The sequence below is a fragment of the Homarus americanus genome, unplaced genomic scaffold (genome assembly GCF_018991925.1).
Source record: "Homarus americanus isolate GMGI-L3 unplaced genomic scaffold, GMGI_Hamer_2.0 scaffold31037, whole genome shotgun sequence".
Classification (NCBI taxonomy): domain Eukaryota; kingdom Metazoa; phylum Arthropoda; class Malacostraca; order Decapoda; family Nephropidae; genus Homarus; species Homarus americanus.
The window spans coordinates 27,690,231-27,703,004 of record NW_024722227.1 but is presented as its reverse complement, the minus strand read 5'-3'; positions in this window follow the sequence as shown (position 1 = coordinate 27,703,004).

Genomic DNA, 12,774 nt, shown 5'->3' with positions numbered 1-12,774 from the left:
CCGAAATTCCTTAAAATATAGATTCATTGGCCTTATTAGTCATACTTCCTCACATAAAACTGATATATCAAATGGACGTATGTGTTTAACCCAGGTATCTGTCGCTGAATTATATCTTGTAAAACTTTTTTTGTTTTTTCTTCAATTTTAAGGTCCATAGAGGAAAGTAAACATTCATAGTCATGTTTTCATGGGAATATCTTAAAAATATATATTCCGTTACTTGTAATACCATAAGTCAATTATACACTCAGTATATTGAAGAATGATGAAAGAATATAATATAAATGGCATCGTACAGTTAACAGTTTATACACTCAGTATATTAAAGGTGATGGATCAATATAAAATAAAGGGCATTATTTCAGTTAACAGTTTACTTCTCAACATAATCGTACACACGTTTATAGAAAAAATAAGACAAACTTTTGTAACAGAAACAGTAAATTACATAGATTATAATGTGCAGTAAATTAACTAACATCACATTAGTTTAATGTAATAGAATGATGAACTGAAGAGATGATGTGTTGCGTCATCTGGCTGATACATGTAGATGACAATACGATGAAGGACGATGTCCACACTGTTAATACCAGAGGTAGGAAGTTAGAGAAGAGTACGTCAGTGGAATAGTAGAAATATTTACTTTCCATACATACTGCCACCGCCGCCTCCACCATACATACTGCCACCGCTGCCTCCACCACCAGAGGATCCACCGTAGCCTCCGCCGCCTCCGCTACCTCCACCACCAGAGGATGCACTGTAGCCACCGCCACCTCCACCACCAGAGGATCCACGGTAGCCTCCGCCGCCTCCGCTGCCTCCACCACCAGAGGATCCACCGTATCCTCCGCCGCCTCCGCTGCCTCCACCGCCAGAGATCACCGTAGCCTCCGCCGCCTCCCACCACCAGAGATCCTGAGCCTCCGCCGCCTCCGCTACCTCCACCCGCCAGAGTCCACCGTATCTCCGCCACCTCCACCACAGAAGAGATCACCATAACCTCCACCGCCCACTGCCTCCCCACCACCAGAGAGATCCACCGCCTCCGCCGCCTCCGCTGCCTCCACTCCACCAGAGGATCCACCGTATCCTCCGCCGCCTCCACCACCAGAGGAACCACCGTAACCTCCACCGCTTCCGCTGCCTGCACCACCAGAGGATCCACCGTATCCTCCGCCGCCTCCACCACCAGAGGATCCACCGTATCCTCCGCCGCCTCCGCTGCCTCCACCACCAGAGGATCCACCGTATCCTCCGCCGCCTCCACCACCAGAGGATCCACCGTAACCTCCGCCGCTTCCGCCGCTTGAAGATCCACCATATCCTCCACCACCACCACTGCTGCCACCAGAAGACCCGCCATACATACTTCCTCCGCCACCGCCACCACCGTACATGTCCCCTCCGCCGCCGCTGGAGGAACCACCGTAACCTCCACCACCGCCTCCACCATGTCCTCCACCTCCACTTCCTCCTCCACCAGATGGAGCGCTATATCCTCCACCTCCTCTTCCTCCTCCTCCTCCCCCTCCACCTCCATGGCCACCTCCGCCACCACCTCCTACGCTGCTATAGCTGCTTCCACCTCCTCCCCCTCCTCCTCCACCGTGGCTTCCTCCTCCTCCACCATGGCTTCCTCCTCCACCTCTGAAGTCCGCAATACAGGCTACCACCAACACGGCGAGGATCACCACGCCTACACCTCGCCTCTGAAATATCAAGGTGTATGATTGAATATTACTAAATATACTTATATTTGTGTCATGTTATTCTCGGGGCATTTGAACGTAAATGTTCCTTATGAAGTCTCACCTATTATATGTGGAAGAACTGTTGATGGTACAGTTTTGGTAATACGATTATTGAGAGAACTCATAATATATATGGACTTAATGTTATGTACAGCGTTTGTGTGTGTAATGTCTTTGTATGGGAATATACCTGTGGCCAAAACTACTTCCATTCCAGATAACGTTTAAAACATTCAAATTTTTCAATAGAGTTTTAATTTTATCTGGTGAAGTACACCCACATCAAATGATGCGTATCGTGATTGTCCTTTCTACTGTTTGGAACATGTTTAAACTTTTGTTTCTGAGATATTGTTTACACTAAGAACATTTTCAAGTACACGTAACATATCTAAAACACTTTAAAACCATTGTAATTGTTTAGACTTAAAGTTTATTCTCTCGTCTCGTATTTGTCTAACTCATTATTCTTAGATAAATTATTTACACTTGGACAAACCTGTTCCGGATTTTGTGCGTTTGATTCTCATCAACACATTTCTCAAACGTTGTGTACAATTCGGCAAACTTAAAGGTGACTGTATAACTGTGCCCTGTGATAGTAGGTAACGAGGTGCTCACCATGTTGCCTCTGCACTCCCCGCCAATCGTCTGACTTCTCTATTGGATCGGGGCCTTTTATATTTTGCACGTCATGACGCAGCTCGGAGTGTTGCTTGCAGCATAATATGTTGCATCCTTGCTTTTGTTTTACCAACAGTGTTATTAGCGGATAGTCTAAATATATCACGTGAAATCTTTCACCGAATATCTTCCTCGAATAAAACTAATTAATAATAAGTCTTATCTTTTGGTATTGATTCTAATCGTGAAGACGTTTAATAACTTCTCTTTAACAAGAATAATTAACTCTTCACCAAACTCAACACTAACTAAACATTAACACGCGATAGTGTCAGTAGAGAGATTCTCACCATGCTGCCTGTGAGCTGACTTTGGATGTACTGACTCACACTCTTAGTATTGCAACCTTTATACTCTTCTTGAAGATGTTGCACAATAATATTGCTTAATGTCCTATTACATTTCACGGTCAAGTGCATATCATCTTTATTGTCTTTTATGACTCGGTCGAATCGATGGAAATAAATTCCTTACAAATCCCCATCTGCGCATCGTGTATACATTAAGATTTTGTACATGCAGTTATATGCACTATTTTTTACGTAACGTTCTCCCAACTTATTTTAAGGATACTAACAAAGATTTAAGCCATTTAAATGTTTTCAAGGTAATAACAACTTATGAATAATTATGAACAAACGCACACACACACACACACACACACACATTGACTTACCAATGAAACTATTCAAGGAGTTCTCCCCGGAGCTTGCTAAACCCTCTGCTCCATCATCAATGCTTCTCTCAGTCAAGCCAGATGCCCAGCTGACTGGAAAGACCTCTTATGTATCACCAGTGCCCAAGTCAACCAGCCCACAATCCTTAAATCAGCTACGACCTATTGCAATCACCCCAATACCCAGCCTAATCTGTGAAAGTTTTGTGTTTGACTGGGCTTATGCTGATATTGCAGGAGTCGTAGACCCTCAGCAATTTGGCAACATGAAAACTTCCTCCACCACTCACTGTCTTGTCAGCTTTCTCGATTACATATACCGCCATCTCGAGAAACGAAAAACGTCTGTAGCTGTCGCCTTCATTGATTTCACTAAAGCGTTCGACCTAGTCGACCACAATATAATCATAAACAAAGCTATTGACCTCGGGCTTCGGAGAAGTCTCATACCATGGCTTACAGACTTCCTCAGTGACCGACGCCAAGCTGTACGCTTCCGAGGGGCTGTCTCCACCTTTCAGTCACTCACCTGTGGCGTCCCCCAAGGCACCAAGATGGGACCACTCTGCTTCCTTATGCTCATCAATGATGCCCTAAGAGAAGCCCCTGCTCGCTGGAAATATGTCGACGACTCCACCATTGGGATCAGCGTCAACAATTCCGCTCCCAACTATACCGCCCTTCAGGATTTATTGAACAGTCTCCAAAACTGGGCCACCAACAACCATGTCACCATCAACCATACCAAGACAATGGTTATGCACATCAACCTCTCCTCCGACATTGTCCCACCTCCTTCCATTACCCTAGGTCCGAACACACTCCAGGTTGTAGATTCCACGAAGCTCCTCGGCGTCACCATAGACAACAAACTAAATTGGAAACCACACGTCAGTGAAGTTGTCAAATCCTCCAGTTTCCGTCTCCACCTCCTCCGCCGACTCAAGTCCCTCGGAGTTCCTGCACCCGAGCTCCTCAGTGTTTACACAACATTCATACTTCCCAAGCTCACCTATGCCTCCCCCACCTGGTCTTCCTCCCAAATGCTACACAACGTAAACGCCTAGAAAAAGTGCAAAAGAGGGCATGCAAGATTATTCTCTCCTTCCCTCTACATATCAAGAAGCGCTCAACACTGACCCTTTCGACTCTCACTGACCATCATTACCTTCATCAAATTTGGTAAGAAGCTTCTACACCATCCTCGACACCGGCCCCTACTACCACCTGAGATCCCCTGTCCGAGAATTGCTGTTCGACACCACAACCGCATCCAGCCCATACGTGCACGAACTGATCGCTATAAGAACAGCCCAGTCCCAACCATTGTAAAAATTATCAATAACATGTAATAAATCAGTGTATTCACTCCCAGTAAACACTGCTCCCTACACTGTCACTATGTTGAAATGAACTGTATTTTGAGCTGATCCCCATCTAAGTTACTATATGTCTTATTTGTGTCACTTATGTCACTTGTATATTATTTGTAATTCGTAACCCATTCCCCAAATATGTAACTGTATATTTTCAGCCTTCTGGCTGCAAGCTCTTTCAATAAACCGTTAATTATTATTATTATTATTATGTTACACACACACACACACACACACACACACACACACACACACACACACACACACACATATTTTCAGCCTTTTGGCTGACATGCCCTTTCAATAAGCATTTATATATATACATATATATATACACTAGTAAAATTTATATTACAATAGTAAGTACAAACCGGTATTTCATTTGACAATACTGAGCTCATGATCTTCAATACTGTCATCTACATTCGGTTCTTTATACGACTCGGGAAACATTCACCATCTACATTATGTCTGTAATATTCTAACTCCTAGTAACCTGTCCGGAGAAAGTGTAGTCAATCAATATTTTCTTAACGTTATTAATGTATATTATGTTCTGTACGTTTTATTTGTGTAAATGAATAGCATTAGATCGTTCTTTAAACTGTCTTTGAAAGAATAGACACAATGCTTCGCAACCTTTGACGTATTATTCTTGTCTAAGAAAAAATGAATGTTAAATATGAAATTTAATATTACAGTATTTTTGTTATAATCCACCTTTATTGAAAGTAATATTTTCAGTATATCTGAGTATACAGTATACCACACATTTCATTTTATCAGAGCACTAAATTACTCCCCTTCTATAAGCATTTGTGTTAATAATATTTCAAAACTTCAGAACACTTCAGAGATATTTAGATCAAATACATTTCTGTATTCATGATTTCCACATTAATCTTATGAAAATTTAGATTCATCTATTAAAGATTTGTTTTCGTGTCTATTGAATACTCACACCATTATGTCTACCTTTTTCATCACTCAGAAAATATGATTAAATTGTACCAGGTTGACAAACAGGTCTGTAAAATGAGTTTTTATAGTACTTTTGTTTATTTATGAACTTTCCTTTTGAAGTAATCATAAATGTAATCATAATTACGCATCATGAAATCGTAATCATAATCGATTACATCCACCTTTATCGTAATCATAATCATAATCATAAAATTATAACCCAATCGTAAATGTAATCAATTACATTACCGATGTAATCACCCCATGAGTATGGTAAGACCTCCAACAAATCTGTATAGCAATTACAAATCTTGGTTAAGTTTAATTATCGAACTATAGAAGTTGTAAATTATTATCCAAATTCTCCCGAGTGTAACATGCATATGTAATTTCCATCCTCGATGTTATATCAGTGTAACTGATACACACATTCACTGTAACTAGAGATGCAAAATTAAGGAGCATTAGAAACCTAATAGTAATTAATGGAGTCGATACTTACGTGTTATTGGGCAATATTTCCTTCTTGTTATCCGCCATTGAATAAGTTAATAATCTTTTATGATTTTCCTAAGTAAAGTTTTTATATCTGCAGGGATAATGATTATATTCTTTTTTCATATATAAAGTTTTCTATGAATCTTTTCCGAAATATTTAACTTAAATAAAAAATAAATATATAATTAAAGCCTAACATCATATGCTGATAATCTTACAACACCACTTTTCTATAGAATAATGAAAATATTGTAAATATTTTACAATACAGTAAATCATCAATTTCTTTATCTCCTTTATATGAATAATAACCTGGATGATAATAAAATATCATCTAATAATAATAGAGTTAAACTTGTCGATCTTATCATTGCCATATACTTAAGTCCCTGAAATACATTTACCTGCTAAATTATTTTGCCATGTATGTTCATGTGTATTAATAAAATATCGATATTTTAACAGATAGTTAGTGGGCTAACAATAAACATATCCTTACTAATGTCTTCTGGATAACATTAACTATAATGTATTGCATTAATAAACTGTGCCATTTATCTTTCACCAGTCTCCCTAGTATTGCCCTTTGTCGAAATTCCTTAAAAATATATAGATTCATTGGCCTCATTAGTCATACTTCCTCACATAAACTGATATATCAAATGGACATTATGTTTAACCCAGGTATCCTGTCATTGAATTATATCTTGTAAAACTTTGTTTTGGATTTTTTCTTCAATTTTAAGTTCCATAGAAGTAAACGCATTCTTAATCATGTTTTCTTGGAATATCTTAAAAATATATATTCCGTTACTTGTAATACCATAAGTCAATTATACACTCCAGTATATTGAAGAATGATGAAAGAATATAATATAAATAGCATCGTACAGTTAACAGTTTATACACTCAGTATATTAAAAGGTGATGGATCAATATAAAATAAAGAACATTATTTCAGTTAACAGTTTGCTATAACGCCGTCGTACGCACACGTTTATGAAAAAATAAGTCAAACTTTTGTAACGAAACAGTAAATTACGCCAGATTATAATGGCCGCAGTAAATTACGCTTAACATCTACGTGGTTTAATGTAATAGAATGATGAACTGAAGAGATGATGTGTTACGTCATCTGGCTGATACATGTAGATGACAATACGATGAAGGACGATGTCACACTGTTGAAAAATACCAGAGGTAGGAAGTTGAAAGAGTACGTCGGTGGAACAGTAAATATTTACTTTCCGCACATACTGCCACCGCCGCCTCCACCATACATACTGCCACCGCTGCCTCCACCACCAGAGGATCCACCGTAGCCTCCGCCGCCTCTGCCACTACCCAGAGGGATGCACTACCAGCCACCGCCACCTCCACCACCAGAGGATCCACGGTAGCCTCCGCCGCCTCCTTTACCTCCACCACCAGAGATCCACCGTATCTCCGCCGCCTCCGCTGCCTCCACCGCCAGAGATCACCGTAGCCTCCGCCGCCTCCCACCACCAGAGGATCCACAGCAGCCTCCGCCGCCTCCGCTGCCTCCACCGCCAGAAGGATCCACCGTATCTCCGCCACCTCTCCACCGCAGAGGATCACCATGTAACCTCCACCGCTTCCGCTGCCTCCACCACCAGAGGATTTTCGTATCCTCGCCGCCTCCCACCACCAGAGGATCGCCGTATCCTCCACGCTTCCACTGCACCAGAGATCCACCGTATCCTCCCGCCTTTCCACTGCCTCCACCACCAGAAGAGATCACCGTATCCTCCACCACCTCCACAGATCACGTATCCTCCTTGCACCTCCACACCAGAAGAGATCACCATGGCCTCACCACTTCCGCCGCTTGAAGATCCACCATGTCTCCACCACCACCCACTGCTGCCACCAGAAACCCGCCATGCCCTTCCTCCGCACACCACCACCATGCATGTTCCCTCCACTGCCGCTGGAGAGAACCTGTAACCTCCACCACCGCCTCCACCATGTCCTCCCTCCCTTCCTCCTCCACCAGGTAGAGCGCTATATCCTCCACCTCCTCTTCCTCCTCCTCCTCCCCCTCCCACCCCTCCATAGCCCACCTCACGCCACCACACCTCCTACGCTGCTATAGCTGCTTCCACCTCCTCCCCCTCTCTGCTCACCGTGGCTTCCTCCTCCTCCCTGTGGCTTCCTCCTCCACCTCTGAAGTCCTGTACAGGCTACCACCAACAGGCAGGGATGCCACGCCTGCACCTCGCCTCTGAAATATCCAGATGGCATGATTGAATATTACTAATATACTTATATTTGTGTGGCATGTTATTTCTCAAAAGGGCATTTGAGCATAAATGTTCCTTATGAAGTCTCACCTATTATATGTGGAAGAACTGTTGATGGTGTTACACTTTTAGTAGCCATTTATTGAGAGAACTCATAATATATATATGGACTTAATGTTATGTATTGCGTTTGTGTTTATGTGTCTTTGTATAAGAATATACCTGTGGCCAAAACTACTTTCATTCCAGATAACGCAAAAACATTCAGAATTTTTCAATAGAGTTTAATTTTATCTGGTGAAATACCACCCACATCAAATGATGAGTATCATGATTGTCCTTTCTACTGTTTGGAACATGTTTAAACTTTTTGTTTTTCCGAGATATTGTTTACACTAAGAACATTTTTCAAGGACACGTAACATATCTAAAACACTTTAAAACCATTGTAATTGGTTGGGCTTAAAGTTTATTCTCTCGTCTCGTATTTGTCGAAACTCATTATTCTTAGATAAATTATTTGCGCCGGACAAACCTGTTTCCGCATTTTGTGCGTTTGATTCTCATCAACACATTTCTCAAACGTTGTGTACAATTCAGCAAACTAAAAGGTGACACATATAACTGTGCCCTGTGATAGTTGGTAACGAGTGCTCACCATGTTTACTCTGCACTCCCCGTCAATCGTCCTGACTTCTCTATTGGATCGGGGCCTTTTTATATATTTTGCACGTCATGACTGCAGCTCAGGTGTTGCTTTAATATTTTGCATCTTTGTTTACCAACAGGTATTAGCCAGCGGATAGTCAGCTACTCAAATCTTTCACCGAATATCTTTACTCAAATTATTTAGTCGCCTCTTTTGGTATTTGGACCACCGTCGTGAAGACGTTTAATAACCTTCTTTTAACAAGAATAATTAACTCTTCACCAAACTCCTTTCTCTTCAAACATTAACGCGATAGTGTCAGTAGAGATTCTCCACCATGCTGCCTGTGACTGACTTTGGATGTGCTGACTCGCACTCTTAGTATTGCAACCTTTATACTCTTCTTGAAGATGTTTGCACAATAATATTGTAATGTCCTATGCATTTCACGGTCAAGTGCATATCATCTTTATTGTCTTTATGACTCAGTCGAATCGATGAAATAAATTCTTACAAATCCCCATCTACCGCGCCATCGTGTATACATTAAGATTTTGTATGCAGTTATATGCACTATTTTTTTACGTAACGTTCTCCCAACTTATTTTAGGATACTAACAAAGATTTAAAGCCATTTAAATGTTTTCAAAGTGTAATAACAACCTGAATAGTTATGAACAAACCTTTTACACACACACACACACACACACACACACACACACACACACACACACACACACACACACACACACACACACACATATTTTCAGCCTTTTGGCTGACATACCCTCGTAAGCATTTGCTCATATATACATATATATATACACTAAGTAAAATTTATATTACAATAGTAAGTACAAACCGGTATTTCATTTGACAATACTGAGCTCATGATCTTCAATACTGTCATCTACATTCCGGTTTCTTTATACGACTCGAGGAAACTTCACCATCTACATTATGTCTGTAATATTCTAACCTAGTAACCTGTCCCAGAAGTGTAGTCATCAATATTTTCTTAACGTTATTAATGTATATTTATATTTCTGTGCGTTTTATTTGTGTAAATGAATAGCATTAGATCGTTCTTTAAACTGTCTTTGAAAGAATAGACCACAATGTTTCACAACCTTTGACGTATTATTTCTTGTCTAGAAAAATGAATGTTAAATATGAAATTTAATATTACAGTATTTTTTGTTATAATCACCTTTGAAAGTAATATTTTCAGGTATATCTGGTATACAGTATACCACACATTTCATTTATCAGAGCACTAAGTACTCCCCTTCTATAAGCATTTGTATTAATAATATTTCAAAACTTCAGAACACTTCAGAATATTTAGATCAAGCCGTTTACCCATTCATGATTTCCACGATATTCTTATGAAAATTTGATTCATCTATTAAAGATTTGTTTTCGTGTCTGTGAATACTCACACCGTATGTCTACCTTTTTCATCACTCAGAAAATATGATTCGGTGTACCAGGTTGACAAACAGGTCTGTAAAAATGAGTTTTATAGTACTTTTGTTTTATTTATGAACTTTTCCTTTTGAGTAATCATAAATGTAATCGCGTTACGCATCATGAAATCGTAATCATAATCACGATTACATCCACCTTTACCATAATCATAATCGCATCCTTAAAATTATAGCAATCGTACGTGTAATCAATTACATTACCGATCTTAATCACTAGAGGTATGGTAAGACCTCCAACAAATCTGTATAGCAATTACAAATCTTGGTTAAGTTTAATTATCGAACTATAGAAGTTTGTAAGAATTATTATCCAAATTCTCCAGAGTGTAACATGCATATGTAATTTCCATCCTCGATGTTATATCAGTGCTATTTGATGCACACACATTCACTGTAACTAGAGATGCAAAATTAAAGACGTAAAAACCTAATGGCCAGTGTGGAGTCGATACCCGTGTGTTTATTGGGTGTAATGTTTCCTTCTTATTATCCATAGGTAAGATAAGTTAACGCTAATCTTTTATAGTTTTCCTAAGTAAAGTTTTTTATATCTACGGATAATGATTAATATTCTTTTCATATATAAGTTTTCTATGAATCTTTTCGAAATATTTCTTAACTTAAATAAAAAAAATAAATATGCTAATTAAAGCCTAACATCATATACTTCAAATAAATCTTACAACACCTTTTCTATAGAATAGTAGAAAATATTAAATATTTTACAATACGATAATGTCCATTCATACATCTCCTTTATAGATAATAACCTGGATGATAATAAAATATCATCTAATAATAATGAGTTAAACGTCAAATCTTATCATTGCCATATATAAGTCCCTGAAATACATTTACCTGCCTAAATTATTTACGTATGTGTTCATGTGTATTAATAAAATATCGATATTTTAACAGATAGTTAGTGGGCTAACAATAAACATATCATACTAATGTCTTCCTGGATAACATTAACATAATGCTCTGTTGCATTAATTATATTTTAGTCTTGTAAAGGCCTCCAATCGCCTCAACGCAGAGCCTGAACCAAACGCCTTGAAGTCCGTTTCTTTTTAAATAAATTTATTAGAAGCAGCAATTGAACAGTGAATAGACACTGCCACAATGTACGATTTAACATGAATGGAGCCCAGTAATCAATGTCTTTTGCCCGCTGAAACGCACCATATCTTTCAAGTCTCCCTAGTATTGCCTTTAATCCAAAATTCCCTAAATACAGACTCATTGGCCTCATTAGTCATACTTCTCACATAAAACTTACAGATCAAATGGACGTATGTGTTTAACAGGTATGTCGCTGGAATTATATCTTGTAAAACTATTATTGGATTTACTTTCTTCAATTTTAAGCTCCATAGAGAGGAAAGTAAACATTCATAGTCTGTGCCATGGGAATATCTTAAAAATATATATTCCGTTACTTGTAATACCATAAGTCAATTATGCACTCAGTATATTTGAAGAATAGTGAAAAGAATATAAATATAAATGGCATCGTTCCGGTTAACGGTTTATACACTCAGTATATTAAAGGTGATGGATCAATATAAAATAAAGGGCATTATTTCGGTTAACAGTTTACTTCTCAACATAATCGTAAACACGTTTATAGAAAAAAATAATACAAACTTTTGTAACAAGAAACAGTAAATTACATAGATTATAATGTGCAGTAAAGTAACAACATCATATTAGTTTAATGTAATAGAATGATATTTGAAGAGATGATGTGTTGCGTCGTGGCTGATACATGTAGATGACAATACGATGAAGGACGATGTCACACTGTTTAATACCAGGGGTAGGAAGTTAGAAAGAGTACGTCGGTGAATAGCCTCCGCCGCCTCCGCCAGAGGATCACGGTAGCCTCCACTACCTCCGCTACCTCCACCACCAGAAAGATGCACTGTAACCACCACCACCTCCTACAAGATCCCACAGTAGCCTCCCGCCGCCTCCGCTACCTCCACCACTGAAGAATCACCATGTCCTCCACCGCCTCCCACTGCCTCCCACCGCCAGAAAGATCACCCAGCAACCTCCGCCGCCTCCACCACCAGAGAGAGATCACCATAGCCTCACCGCCTCACTGCCTCCCTTGAAGATCCCCACCATATCCTCCGCCACCTCCCTACCAGAGATCCACCGCCAACCTCCACCACTTCCGCTACCTCCACCACCGAAGATCCACCGTATCCTCCGCCGCCTCCCACCACCAGAGATCACCGTAACCTCCACCACTTCCCGCTGCCTCCACCACCAGAAGGGATCACCATGTCCTCCGCCGCCTCCCACCACCAGAGGATCACCGTATCCTCCGCCGCCTCCCCACCACCAGAGGATCACCGTAGCCTCCGCCGCTTCCACGCCGCTTGAAGATCCACCATATCCTC